The 15090-nt window shown below is 41.3% G+C and overlaps 1 long non-coding RNA gene across 13 annotated transcripts; it reads right to left on the reverse strand.

Annotated features, from left to right (window-relative positions):
* Window positions 1-7839: 7839 nt before the first annotated feature.
* LOC110686495 lies at window positions 7840-12290 on the reverse strand. 13 transcript variants are annotated; one of them, XR_002504208.1, is made up of 9 exons: window positions 11826-12278; window positions 10103-10773; window positions 9861-9982; window positions 9579-9683; window positions 8954-9081; window positions 8694-8778; window positions 8492-8575; window positions 8169-8288; window positions 7840-8084 (listed from the first exon to the last, which is right to left on the reverse strand). It is a non-coding gene; the product is annotated as an uncharacterized LOC110686495 (long non-coding RNA). The 13 variants fall into 13 exon arrangements; XR_002504211.1 differs by adding an exon at window positions 11041-11126 and having other exon boundaries at window positions 8954-9982; window positions 11826-12290; XR_002504215.1 differs by having other exon boundaries at window positions 8954-9982; window positions 11826-11934; window positions 12025-12289.
* Between the last annotated feature and the right edge of the window lie 2800 nt (window positions 12291-15090).

The raw sequence follows: 15090 nt of genomic DNA on the forward strand, positions 1-15090 counted from the left end.
TGCAGCCACCATAGCAGACGGCTAGATAACATCCAACAAAATAAACTAAGTACCAAACTTAGTACATTGCAATTCATATGAGGAACCATGCGGCAAAAGCAGCCTGTTTCTTCTACTCACTCAAATCAAAGTGGCAAATTAGTTAACCTCAAGGGTCAACTCATAACACCTAAAAAACTTAAGATGGAACCTAAACGGTGCGAACCAAGCCGCCTGTTGTTTGGTAAACAGCCGGTATACGGCCACTATTCCTCTAAGTTGCAAACATTACAGACGGCCACAACCAACTATTCCCTTTGATTACTGAAATACAAGTGAAATATTGATCAACCTACAAAATTCATGGAGACTCAAAGAATCTACATTTGGAATTTAAAAGGTACGAACAAAAATGCCTGTTTTTTGGCAAACAGACGGCCTTCGGCCATTGTTCCTATTTTTGCTAGCACCATGAATTTACCTTGAGTAAAAACGTCCAGATTGGCGCCTGTTACATACAAGCACCAAAAAGACGGACTATCTACAACCAATAAAATAAACTAAGTACGAAGCCAAGGTTCGTCAAAACATTATTGAGGCCGAGAGCCGAGTTATGCCAGGTGATCGCCTGGAAAATGGCCGACTAGCGCCTGGTTTGGGGCAATCACCATAGTGATTGATTGACCTAGAATTAGTAATACTGACAAGGTACTAAAAAATCCAAGTCAATCAACTCACCTTTGAAAACCAGGCGCCAGTCGCCCAGGGGCAAGAATAGTCGGTATATAATGCATTCATGAAATCAAGAAGCAAGCTACATACACTTGGCAAAATTCATGAAAAGCAAAAATTCAAAAACTTCAAAATGTGAAGAAAAACGGCAAAATAGCTGAATGATTGATATAAACAGTTGGCAAAATGATCGATTGAAAATGTTGAAGTTAAAAATTGTATATAAACCCCGACCCCTTGGTCGGGTAAAGATATAGAACAAACGGCACACAGGCCGAAGAAAGTTGAATAAAAATTGAATTTAGGAAGCCGGAGGACCTTCAGTGTTGGCAGCCGCTTGATTTGGGTCATCACCCGGTGCCTGTTTCTTAGTAGCGTCTACCTCCTACTTTTGGTCCGCTCCCCCGAGGTGGAATCAGACGACTCGCCACCCTCCCTTTCCTCATCATGGCCTTGTCCCATGATGTTGTCATTGTACTCTTGGGTATAGATGGCAAACTGATTCCTCCAGCTGTCGTAGCTGGTATCGGGGAAGAGAGCCGCCCAGGTCATCTCCATAATAAAGTTGTTGTCCTCCATCATGTCCTTGACCAATTCCTTTTTCTCCTCGTCGGCCTGGGAAGTGAACTTCTGGGCAAGCTGGGTCTCTTGGTTGGCAAGCTTCTGCTTCAACTTTTCTACCCGGTTGCGGAGTCCCTCGGCTTCCTTGTTCGCCTCCATAAGAGGCTCGAGCTCATCCTTGAGGTCCGAAACGGACTTATCTAGGTCAGAGATCCTCTTTTTGGCCGCCTCTAAGTCATCTTTGACCTGCAAATTGGTAGTCGCCTGATAATACAGAATGTCAGTGGTCAGAATTTTGTTTTGAGCAATCTGGAACATAGCTTTGTCAAAATCAGATGCAGTTCGGGCCTTCGCAGCCTTTACCTCTTTGTTCTTTTCGTTCAAAGGCTTACGAAGACAGTACACTCGCGGCATTGCCTACACTCGACCAAAAAATAGTCGTCAATAACAGGCGTTAGGCAATTATTTAAACAAAGAAAAAGTTACCAAGTATACCTCGGCCAGGATAGCCAGGATGACCTCAAGGTTAAGGGTGCCGACTCCCTTAACAGACTTCCTGTCCTTGGTAGGGATGGCCTTCAGCATGGACCTAGCCATCTGAACCAGGTTCGGCCTTTGAGGGGCATCTGCACAATCAACACCCTGTAAGTACTTGGTGTAAATGAGGCCAATAGACTGAATGCTCTCAGAAGTGCTAGGCGACTGCTGATTGAATTTTACCCTCAAAGGGTAAGGGAAGGGACAGAAGTCCTTGGTACCTTCAGTGGCCTCCTCTTTCTCCTTCCCTTGCTGACTGCCGCCTGGGACGGCTCGAGATTTTAGGGGTACATGGCCTCCTGGCCTTGAGGACACGTGCTTCCTGGTTCTCCCAGGAGTCGTCACGTCAGATCACCAGCTGACTGTTTCCTAACCTTAGGAGCCGGCTGGGTGGAGGAGGAAGGCTTTGCTGGAGTACCCTATAAAATAACAAGTGAGAAAAAACAGGCGGCAGAAAAAACTAAATGAATTTTGTTCAGTTCAAAGTTCAAAGTTCACCTTTGACGCCTGTACAACAAGTGATTCTTCAGCGGGCCGCTTGCCAAGGATGGCCGAGCAGTATTGAGCAGCGGCTTTTTTGGAGGCCGAGAGTTTCTCCATGGCTTTGTCTGTAAAAGATGAATCGAGTTAGTTGATACAAAACAAAACAAGTTTCACAAGACATGTAAACAGGCGGACAACTACCTCTCGGCATCTCATCACTTAGGCCACAGGCGGCCAGATATGTCCCATTGTATAACCACTTATACTTGGGAACATATTTTTAAGGAATAAATTCCCTCGCCCCAGTCTCAGGGTTCGTCTGTATGACAACCTTGAAGAGTCCTCTGTCAAGGATCTCCTCTTTGGCTTTATGGGGAATAAGCGGCAGCTCAGAGCCGCCTACTAGGAAAGGTGGGTTCCTATTCCACCTGTTAAACTTTCTGTTCCTAACTGTGTCAGGGTTGGAGATGATGTAGAAAGTGTTCCTCCAATCTTTCCATTAATTCTCCTTCCCCACAGTCATCAGATAGCCTTTGTGGCTAGACAGCTGATACCAGCCGGTACCGCTTGTTTTTGGGGTCCGACTGAGGTAGTTCATATGGGCGAATGCTTCAAAGCTTGGTTCTACCTCATGCATCTCGCAGCCGGCAACATAACCCTAGATGTTGAACCAAGAGTTAGGGGCTAGTTGCCAGACACCCATTGGTATCTTCCAAAATCCTCTCTACAGCCGGATGTAGAGGAAATCTCAAGCCAGCCTTAATTGCCGCCTCATAGCAGCCAAAAAAGGCGTCCCCGTAGCTGGACTGCTCGGGCCAGACTACCGTATCCTTGGCATCCGGCATGCAGATTGCATACCCATGTCCCATGACATGTTCAGCTTTGAAACTTTCCATTTTTTCAGCCATCACCTTTCGCCTGCCCTTTGGGACATGATGAAAGTAGGCGGTGTATTGTTCTCTGTTGGAAGCAGACGGCTCCGCCCAAATTGGTCTCATGTCTACTAAAAGGGACTCTCGCGCAGTCTCTAGCTGAGAGTGCCTCTCTTCAGATTCATCTGAGACTCTGTTTGAAGTACTTGTCTTAGAATCACTATCTGAGCTCTCGGTTGAAGAGCCCGCCTGGTTTGCCAGATCAACAAGCACTGGCATAGCATTTTTAGCCTCTTCCCCTGATTCTTCTAAAATGGAATCACTAAGGGTACTTGGGGCAGGCGGCACGTCAGACAACTCACTGACAGGCGCATGGAAATAGGAGCCATCTGAATTGGTTACCCTTATTGTTCTTTTGGTTCTGGCCATGGTGTCTTGCACAGGCACATAGACAGTCGGACTTGGGCCAGTTCCCAAAGGGTGGTCCAGCAAGGGGTAGTCGACACTCCTAGTTCTAGATTCAGCCGTCCCCGGGGACCGGCTAACCTAGGCCGTGCCGTGTGCTTTTGGGAAACCATTTTCAAAAAGAAAGACAAAGTATGAAAAAATAAAAAGGAACAGACGGTTACCTTTACTTGATGAAGATGAAGGTACTCGAAAGTCCACAGCGATTGTAGGAGCAGGCGGTCTGTAAAGCAGTCGGTTGTTCTCTCAGAAAAAGAAAGTTCTCTCTGGAAATTTTTCAGGAAATGTCCAACAAATGATTTGAACACTCCCTTTTTATAGGGAGGTGAATTCCAAGGGACAGTAAAAAAAAAAAGGAAAAAAAAAGGGTAAAAACCGTTCTCCAATCATGGCGTGACGCCTATCACAGGCGCCACGTGGCATGCCACGTCATCCTTGTGAGAAGCAAATGATTAGGGAATTTTCCCCGCCACGTGGACCAATCAGAGGTCGCCACGTGTCACCTTGTGAGAGGTCCAAGGTGGACCAACCAGGTCACGACACGTGGAAGGCAGAATTGTTAATTGAGCAAGCGACCTTCTACGACCCAAAGTTCCAGATAAAACCCAATTAGCCCTAGGTTTACTAAAACCTAGTATTATATTGGGCAGGTTTTCCAAAACCCTATAAAAGGGAGATGTTTCCCTCCGAGGAACATCTATTCAAAAATATTCAACACACATTAACTCTCCATCAGAAAAGTCAGAAACCTGACACCCCAAATCGAGCAATTATACATTGTCGATCCTCTCTTGAAATCCGAGAGAGACCCTTCACTTTCCGCACTTTACTCCTTATACACGTTCTAACTTGATTGTCGGAGGCGGAGCTCCCACCCCTCGGAGTTTCCGTTGTTTTGCAGGTACAAGTGTCCAGAGGTCAGTCTTGGAATTGTAACTCTCCCGAAGGACATCAAAAAACCTCGAAACACTCGCCCTTACCGCCATTAAAAGGATTAGGGGTGAATTGTGGTGGGCACGCTGGATCATAGTGCCAATCACTACCACTCGGCCGGTAGGGGTCATAAGGTGGGGCCCATCATGTTAGGAGGGGTCGATAGGACCCTCCCAATAAGGATAAGTAGGGAATAGGGTGCACGGGATCATAGGGCTCCTATGAGGGATCGAGCCCTCTTGTGGTGGGTGGTAAGGATATTTAACATAAGGCGTTTGAATGCCAGCTTGTACATTGGTATCATACATCATCCTCCGGTAATACCACCAATGTTCCATGAAAGATTGGTTATCATGACGAATATCATCAAGGGTGCTACAGAGGGCACTAATATCAAAAGGATAAGAGGAGGAAAATGCCTCACCTCCCCTAAGAGAGGGGGGGGGGGATAGGTTGCTTCGAATGAAATAATGGGCTTCACCTCTACCACGAGTGGTGATCCTCAAGGCCCTCGGGAATGACTTGCCTTGGGATCTTTCGCCGCAACGGATTAGTAGGATTAACCCGAGTGAGAGTTTGATCGAGAAGAAAACACCTCTCATCCTACTTGATGACAGTTAGGATGAATTGACGGTCACGATCGGTGGTGTAGTTGATAAAACGTTGTTGTCGGAGAGTAGAAATATGTAGAGAATAAGCCACGAAAACTGTGTCTTCACCTTATTTTTCTTGATTGACATAGGGGAGTAAGTGTTGGGTTTCGTAGTGTCCAACGCTACGCGGAAGAGAAACCCGCCCAAGATCCGCTCACTAATTAAAGCAACTAAACATGCAATCACATAATTAACAACATAAGAGAGAGAAAGAGAAAAGACATTCTTACCCTTTGACGCGTGTTTCGCTCGATTCACGAGCTCTTACTTCAAAGCTTGAGCCACGCAAGTGCGACGATCTCCTACGGCTCGCGCCCTCGACCCGACCTGAGCGGTCTTAATCCCGAAGGTTAATCGGGACTTGACCAAATAAAACTAGAGTATTACGAACTTAAAGGTTTTCTCACTTTTCAAGGAGATGCCTTTTTGAGTTCAACTCAAGTGATTTTTCCCAAACCCAAAACTTGGGTATTTATAGGGAAGGGAGCCTTGATCTCCCTTCTCTCATCAATGTGGGAGATTTTCATTTTCCTCTATTTTATTTTAATCAAAAACAAAATAAAAATGCAAGGCAATCAACAAGCTCCAAGTGTCACATGGAGGAGAGAGTAGGTGAGGACCACCAAAGGGGGGGGACCAAATCACCTTGCTCCCCAAGCCACACACCAACCCCTTGGTCCCCTCCTCTTGACCGGCTGACCATGCCACATGGCTGGCTGGGGCGCCTAGCACCAAGGCTTGGCAGCCCAGCCAGCCAGCACACATCATACGCGCAGCTAGCTAGCACGCAACACATGCGTAGCTAGCCAGCACGCATGCGATGCTGCTGTTGCTGCTGCTAGGCGCTGCTATGCTATGCTGCTTCTTGGTGCGAGGCAGCAAAGAGCTGGCACACACACACAACATGCTGTGATGGCTGGCTCTGCTTTCTTAGCAAGCACGCACAACCACACACACACACATGGCTTGCGATGCTGCGTGTTGCGCTATGCGATGCTCAGCATGCTGCAATGCTCATGCTAGGTGCGTGCAATGCTTGCAGCTGGGTGCATGGCCTAGCACACTAGCCATGCTAGCATGCTTGCGGCCAGTAACACCAGCCATGCTAGCATGCTTGGCTTAGCACGCAATGTATGCTAGGCTTACGACATGTTTTGCGATGTGCATGGTAGCTTAGGCTAGCCTAGCATTCGTATGGCTAGGCCAATGCGAGGCTACGACCTAGCTTGAACTTTTTGCTTGTTGAATCTACGTCTCGTCGAATTCTAAATTCGACTCGACTTACGACACTCAGTTTCGATGCTCGAAGCTCGGCATCCGATGTCTTTGTTCTTAATTCTCTAATGAATCATCTAATCCTTCGGATTGATTTGTCGTCTCGGATCGGTTATTCTATAGGGGTGCGCCCAAAGGGTTCAGTCAAGATTAAGCCGTAATATTAATTATGCATTAATATTACTGATCGGAAGCGGCCTCCACCTAGGCATTCTGATCACTTGACCTCATTGAAGAAATTAGCTTTCTAATAATTCCGAACCCTCTATCAGAATAATACACTTGTTGGAAGGAAACCATTCCTTTCAACTCCTACTTGTCCTTTCGGACAAGTGTGCAGTTAGTGTGTAGCCCTTTTCCTATGTCGCTTAATGTCTCTTCATGAACTATAAGGTAAGATTATTCGTCATCCTTATTACGTCCAAAAGTGTTTCTCGATTTTTGAGTTCGACTATCAATAAGCAGATGATTTCCATAATCCATCTAAGCACACCATGCATTTTCATAGTTTCGCTTTTCGAGAGGCCTTGTAAACAACAAAGACGTATTCCCTACTGCAAATAGGGGGACATTCCTAGTCTTGTATTGTTAGCTACCCTTACTAAGAGGACCTAGTCGCCCGAGTGTTGCCGTTATAATCCCCATTTACGGCAGACGTTTGACAACATTAAAACAACTAGTACTCAAACAAGAGAGCTTACAATACTCATGGTCGAGGAAAAAGGTTCCGATAGCTATAATGAGAAATGTATTTATGACAGTTTTTAAATCTCTTAAAGTACTCTCATAGGTCGATCCGGTATAGTTCCAAACTAGTACCTGTGCAAATGATTTATGACAATCATGTCCTCGTAGCACAAGAAACGGTGCTATAAATCATACTACCACTAGGCGAAAATTGCTAATCAGCACCGGTTCAAAACACCCATTTCACACCGGTTTTGAACTGGTTCTGATTTGAGGGATGCCAAATCCCAAGACTTTTCGCACCGGTTCAAAACCGATGCGAAAAGTCCCCAAAAATATTAAAAAAAAAACTTTTTGCACCGGTTCTTGCTTTGAACCGGTGCAAAAAGTGGCCAAAAAAAATTTTTAAAAAAACTTTTAGCACCGGTTCTGTTCCAAAACAGGTGCGAAAAATGCCCAAAATATATATATATATATATATATATATATATATATATATATATATATATATATATATATATATATATATATATATATGTATGTATGTATACAATTTATTTATTTTTTTTATTTTTTTTGCTTTTTTTTCACTGAAATTGATATATAAACAGTTAAACACTAGCATATATATAAAGTTACATATTTTCATTAAAAAAAGCCGTAATATTACAATTTTCGTCTAAAAAAATAAAATAAAATTCTGTATATGAAATTACTCTTTAATTTGTTTATAAATGCCTTCTTGGTGATGGATGAGTTGATGTGGGGTGCTGGGTGGGTTGCTAGCTACTGTTTGTTTTTCTCTAGTGGTGCTGCTGCTGTACTGTTGTTGCTGCTTTGGTTATGGCTTGCTGGTTGTGTGCTGCTGCTGTTCCCTGCTGCTGCCATTGCTGGTTTATACTGCTGGCTGAATCAACATGCAGAACCACGAAAATGAATCAGAACAAACACACTATATATGTAGGAGTAAATTACAGCAGGGTACACTTACAATAGCTTCTATATATGTAGAAGTAAATTTGACACCTTCCATGAAAATAGTCGCATGGGCTAATAGTATAAAGGACATAACTGTTTTTATGGAGAAGAGTGTAATATTGTCCATTGATTTCTGTCAAAGAAAATAAATGAAATTAACTCAAACTCTCAAACATCAATCAAACAAATGATTAAGAATATCAATGTATTGTATGTACTGTGCAAAATAAAGAAAACTACTCTTACACCAAGAAATAGGAAAGGTAAGACATTCCCCATTATGAAGTTTTCTCAATATGTAAGAAAAACCAATCCAAAAAAAAAAAAAGGAATTACCTCTTTCTGTACCATGACCTTCTTGCTAAGGACATAACGGGATTGGTTTGTCACATTAGAAGCCATATCACTCCAAAAAAAAGCCTTTCATGAAAACAAAAACATAATAAGCAAATGGTTCAGATAATACTCATGCTGAAAACCCAGCAGGATCCTTGGAAATAGGGAGCACAAAATCTTGTCAGAAAGTTATTTCGCTGACCAGTTAAAAAAGGCTTCAGTCACTTATGCAAGAGCCACCCTCCAACAATGGGAAGAAGTAAAAGCACTACCCAAGGAGTGGGATTCTGCAATGAAGGATATGAAAATTAACCCACACATAAATTGAATCACAAGTGAAAACATAATAAATACTTCAACCACTGGCTGAACAATGTCTAATCCTACTCATCAGAGAATCTTTCACATTTCAACAATTCTATGTATGTTAAAATAAACATATGAAAATTATGTGAAATATACCTCTCCCAAAAATGCAGCAGACAGTAAAACAGAGAAAAATGGCTCCATAGCTTTGATTGTGTGAGTAAATGATACTACCACTTTACCCAAACTCATGTTGGTGAAGAGCTTGCTCAGGGTATGTACAACTGCCAAAGGCAGAATAGCAGCTAGCTGTGAAAGACCAGTAAAATTTTTTTGTACACATCTTGCTAAAATAACCACTTTGAAATGGAACACAATCTACACTACTAATTGGATGTAGTATTATATTAGTAAAACACCATTATTTGAGCACATTGAATGTTAAACACCATAACTCACTCATAATTGAATCAAAATAATAACATATCTTCCAATTGGAGTAATAAGAAGACTTTATTATAATATCTATTAGCTCAAACAGATAACTGAATCGAGGAGCTTTCAGATCAAGCAAAGGTATCAAAATTTGATAAAATCATATTCGGATCAAGAAAGATCAGTAGCATGTGATACCATACGTATTTTTTAAAAGCTCATTGAGGGAGCTTCATAATCACATTTAAAAAAGTAATAATGAAATGTTGAAAGAGATACTTTAGGAGCTTGCTTCTAAGTACAGTTGGTTTCTCAGAAAGAGATTAAGAAAAAATGGAAAGCATACCTCGTACATATTAAACGGCCTTTGCATATAAATCTGATGTGACAGAAATCAGGCGCATGTTGACGCACATAGTTGGCCTTTTTTGATTTAGGCTCCACCATTTTCCTTCAAGACAATAACACAGGAAAATCTCATTCTTTGAGGTTTTTATTGATGTATGACTTGTCTCAAAGTATATGACCTAGAAATTAGTCAAATCTAAACATCAAACATTCACAATTGGGGTCTATGAGCCCTATAAAAATCATTAGGGTTTTGCACAACAAAATCCATTATGGACACCTTGAATATCTACTATCTGCTGCTGCACCCATGACGAGTCTCCCTATCTTTTGTTGAGATATGATTTCCACAATTCCCTCGTCTATGGAGTCCCTTTCAATATGTAGTTTCTCGGCATGTGCCTATCAAAGTTTCAATATGAATACTAACATAAAAAAAGACTCAGATGGAAAACAGTGCTAATCAACAGTAAAATTCAATCACAGCTTGCTATTTCCTATCAGTTTAGAAAGAGATGATACCCCAACTATGGCACAAATTTGTAGATAATCATCCAGAATTTTATTCATCTCTCTATTTTCCTGCTCTCGAAACGCCTTGAGTTCCTTTTCTCCCACTTGACTAGCTGGAAATTTCCTACCCACTGCAATTTTTAAAATTGTAGCTCTTGTTGCTGGTGCTCCAAGGGTTGTTTCCATTCTTTATACCTTCAGCTCTTGTTGCTGGTGCTCCGAGGGTTGTTTCCATTCTTTACACCTTCAAGATGTGTTTCCTGATTGTCTAGAGAAGGTTTTGAAAGAATACAGGGATAAGAGAGTGAAATGTGGGGGGTTGGCAGTGTATAAGAATGACTCAAAATTGCAGGATTTGGAGAAAAAGTGTAATGGAGTTGAAAGGGGAGTTTTGTTGAACTGGAAAGCTTATAATTGAAGTGCCTTATTATGATGAGGATCAGACTAAAGGCAAAGTTATGGATATGCTTGAAAGGGGAATTTTGTTGAATTGGAAAGCTTATAATTGTACTGTCTACTTAAAATCTGGAGGGCAGTGTGAGTTTGATGAGCCTAATAGTCAATTCAATTGTTTCTGTCCTGATAGAACTCATGCTCTTCAATGTATGGAGCCTATACAATCTGCCCAAAGTGCTGCACTTGTTCATAAACTTCTGTCACGTTATGAAGCGAACTGCACTCTGAAAAACGAAAATTTGTACGGTTACATAACGTGTGAATGGTAAACTGTAGGACAAATTTAACAAAACTAGGTAGCGAATTGTGTTCCCAAACCCCCATTCACATACCGCAAATCAGGTAACACTACACCAAACACAAGATTTAGGCATAAACATAACAATATCCAGCAATCACTCCCAATAAATGAAACTAACATTAAAGTACCAAAATATTAATGACATATACTAAATTAAAATAACAGAATCAATTAAAATTAATATAATTACTTGGCATGGGAATCATTTTGGCAGGTTTGAATTCTGCAATAAAGCCCATTGTAGTGTAATTTTGCTTTCCTTCAACTCCTTGCTTACTGCCACAAGTACCTTGTCATCAATTACCATCCCTTTTCTTGTTTCCCCTAAAAGATCTTTGCTTGATCCCATTTCTGGGGTTTTCAATAATTTACCCAAAAAAAAAAATCACCCCCTCAATTTTATTGATTTACTCAGATTACTTAAGCACCGACCCCATCACTGCCAAGCCGCTAGTCTTGGAACGATGGGGTCGGCTACATGAACCAAGACTTAATCTCTGTGATCGTCTACAAAGATCCTATTTCTAATTACTTACCATATAAAACATTATAGAGATTTAATCAAACTAGCCGCCTAGAAAATTACCTATTAGTTTCATAATTCAATACTAACATCAGATAAGCTCCAAAAATCCAGGGATATTTGATTCGATTATCAATTCAGGCTTGAAAAATCACATATTTTTAAGGTTTTTTTATTCAATTGTCAATTTAAGGCTCGAAAAAGCACATATTTTTAGGGTTATTTGATTCAATTATCAAATTATGCTCGAAAAATAACATATTTTAAGGGATATTTGATTCAATTATCAAATTAGGATCGAAAATTCAGAGGGAAATCTGATTCAAACATCAAAAGTAGTAGAGATTTCAAACCCTAAACTTACCGCATTGACAATTAAAATGAATGAGATAAAACATAAACCCTAGAGTATGAAATTGATATGATGACTATAAAAAGAAACAACAAGTTACCTCAGAAGCTGCCTCTTCAATGAGGGATACACGGATTAGAAGGCGTCGTCTACTTGAAACTAAACCTTAACCACCGAAACTCACTCCAACCACCCTGAAATACTCAACACTCAACCGAAAACACCCACCTAGAAAATTCAAAAATCCGAAAACACTCACTCCAAAAACGATTGATCTAGAAAGAGAAAGCGAGAAATACCTGAATACCAGAAGAGGGGGAAGGTGGGCGCCGGTGGAGAAGGAGATCGAAGGAGAGAGTAAAGGAAAGGGAAAGAGATGGAGGAAACAGAAAGAAAGAAGACAGAAAGAGAAAGTAAGAGTAGATATTTAGAGGCAGACCAGGTTTTTTTTTTATTTAGCTATAGCTTCGCACCGGTTCGGTTAGAACCGGTTCGAAAAATAAAATTTTCGCACCGGTAATCTATTTTCCAATCCCGCCTAAAATAGGTTTTCAAAAATCGGTGTGGATTGTGCGGTGCCTATTTCATTTTTCTACTAGTGTACACACTAATCTCAAGTGTTCATTAATCATCCATCGTTTAAATGACCTTGATTAGGGACAATTTTCGATTGAAATATTCAATGTTCACTTAACAGGTGTTTCTTTATCCAAGACATGGTCTTGATACACTGTTTTGAATATTCTCAGTAATCGAATGGACTCATTAATTAATTTTAAACCATAATTAAATAGAAATGGAGTAATAATAAATTTGCGGAAAATTTAATTGCTCCAAGACCAAATGGTTCAACATAGTGTATTACATTAAGACATCAAGTTTAATTAAAACACATATACAGGGATATCAAAGCCGATCTCCAACATGCTTGATTCCCATTGCCTCAACGTGCTTGTTATGCTTCACTTGAGGCAAAGGTTTAGTCAATGGATCGGCTAAATTTTCGTCCGTTCTAATCTTACAAATTCTGATTTCACCCTCGGACGTCCATTCCCTTATCATGTGAAATCGCCGCTTGACATGTTTGACCTTCTGTTGTTCCCTTGGCTCCCTGGCTGGAGTAATAGCTCCATTGTTATCACAATAGAGGTCTATCAGACCCTTGATGGAGAGTACAACACCAAGTTCACGAATGAACTTACGAATCCAAACTGCCTCCTTAGCTGCTTCCGAAGCTGCCAAGTATTCGGCTTCAGTTGTAAAATCTACAGTGGTGCATTGCTTAACTCTCTTCCAACTAAACGCTCCTCCATTTAGGCAGAATATGTACCCTAACTGCGAGTTGGAGTCATCTCTGTCAGTTTGGAAGCTCATGTCAGTATAACCTTCAACAACCAAATCATTACAGCCACCATAGACCAGAAACTTATCCTTGTTCCTTTTCAGATACTTTAGAATATTCTTGGCCGCAGTCCAATGCGCCTCTCCGGGGTTTGTTTGGTATCGGCTCGTACTCAAGGCATACGATACATCCAGCCTAGTACATATCATGGCATACATGATCGATCTAATAAGCGAAGCATATGGAATCTGACTCATCCTCTCTCGCTCATCAAGTGTCTGTGGACACTGTTTCTTGCTGAGAGTTATGCCATGTGACATAGGTAGGTGCCCTCTCTTGGCCCCTTCCATGTTGAATCGTGCCAGTACCTTATCAATATAAGTACTTTGGCTAAATACAATCATCCTTTTAAATCTATCCCTATAGATCTTGATGCCCAATATGTAGTGTGCTTCTCCCAAGTCCTTCATTGAAAAGCACTTACCAAGCCAGCCCTTTACAGACTCTAACAGTTTAGTGCTATTTTCAATGAGTAATATGTCATCGACATATAAAACTAGGAATGCGATGTCACTCCCACTGACCTTCTTGTAAACTCAAGACTCATCTGAATTCTTGATGAATCCAAACTTACTAATGGCTTCATCGAATCGCAGATTCAACTTCTGTTTGCCTGCTTTAGTCCATAAATGGACTTCTTAAGCTTGCATACCTTCCCAGCATTGCTTGGATTAACAAAACCTTCCGGCTGTGTTATATACATAGTTTCTTCCAAAATCCCATTAAGGAAGGCGGTTTTGACATCCATTTGTCAAGTTCATAATCATAATATGCAGCAATCGCTAGGATAATCTAGACGGACTTAAGCATTGCGACTGGTGAAAAGGTTTCATCATAATCAACGCCGTGAATTTGCCTCTAACCTTTTGCCACCAGTCTAGCTTTATATATAGTTACATTTCCATATTTGTCTGTTTTCAACTTGAAATTCATTTGCAACCAGTAGGTTTTTAACCTTCAGGCAAATCAACCAAGTCCCAGACTTGATTTTCAGACATGGAGTCCATCTCGGATTTCATGGCTTCTTGCCATTTTGCATAGTTGGGGCTCGTCATAGCTTGTTTCTATCCTCATCTCCATCCATAACTAGGATGTCTTGATCTTCGGTTAAGACAATACTAAGGTATATGTCTGGTTGAGATCTTGGTCGTTGCGACCTACGCAGGGTAATAGGTTGAGCATTTGCATTGTCGGTTTGACTCTGACCAATGTCATTAGCTGCTTCTAAAGCCCTTTAATTGTCAGTTTTTTCAGGTTGCCTTTGATGCTCGTCCACTTGAACTTCGTCGAGTTCGATTTTCCTCCCACTTGTCATTTTGGAAAAGTGTTCCTTCTCCAAAAAGACACCATCACGAGCAACAACCACTTTGTTCTCGGATTTGTTGTAGAAGTAATACCCCTTGGTTTCTTTTGGGTAGCCCACAAAGAAACACTTGTCAGATTTTGGGTGAAGTTTGTCAGAAATTAATCTCTTGACATATGCTTCGCAACCCCAAATCTTAAGAAAAGACAACCGTGGAGGTTTCTTCGTCCATAATTCATATGGAGTCTTTTCGACAGCTTTTGACGGAGCATGGTTCAGTGTTAGTGCCGCAGCTAGAAGTGCGTGTCCCTAGAAAGAGATAAGAATTTCACTAAGACTCTTCATTGATCAGACCATGTCTAAAAAGGTTCGATTCCTCCATTCAAACACTCCATTCCATTGTGGAGTTCCGGGAGGTGTCAATTCTGAAAGAATACCATTTTCTTTCAAGTGATCGTCGAATTCGTGGCTCAAATACTCGCCACCTCGATCCGATCAAAGTGATTTGATTTTCTTTCCAAGCTGATTTTTAACTACTCCAAAACTCTTTGAATTTCTCAAAAGATTTAGATTTGTTCAACATAAGGTAGATATAGCCATATCTACTATAGTCGTCCGTGAAGGTAATGAAATATCGACAACCATTCCTTGTAGGTGAAC

This window comes from Chenopodium quinoa, unplaced genomic scaffold, assembly GCF_001683475.1.
Source record: "Chenopodium quinoa cultivar QQ74 unplaced genomic scaffold, ASM168347v1, whole genome shotgun sequence".
NCBI lineage: Eukaryota > Viridiplantae > Streptophyta > Magnoliopsida > Caryophyllales > Amaranthaceae > Chenopodium > Chenopodium quinoa.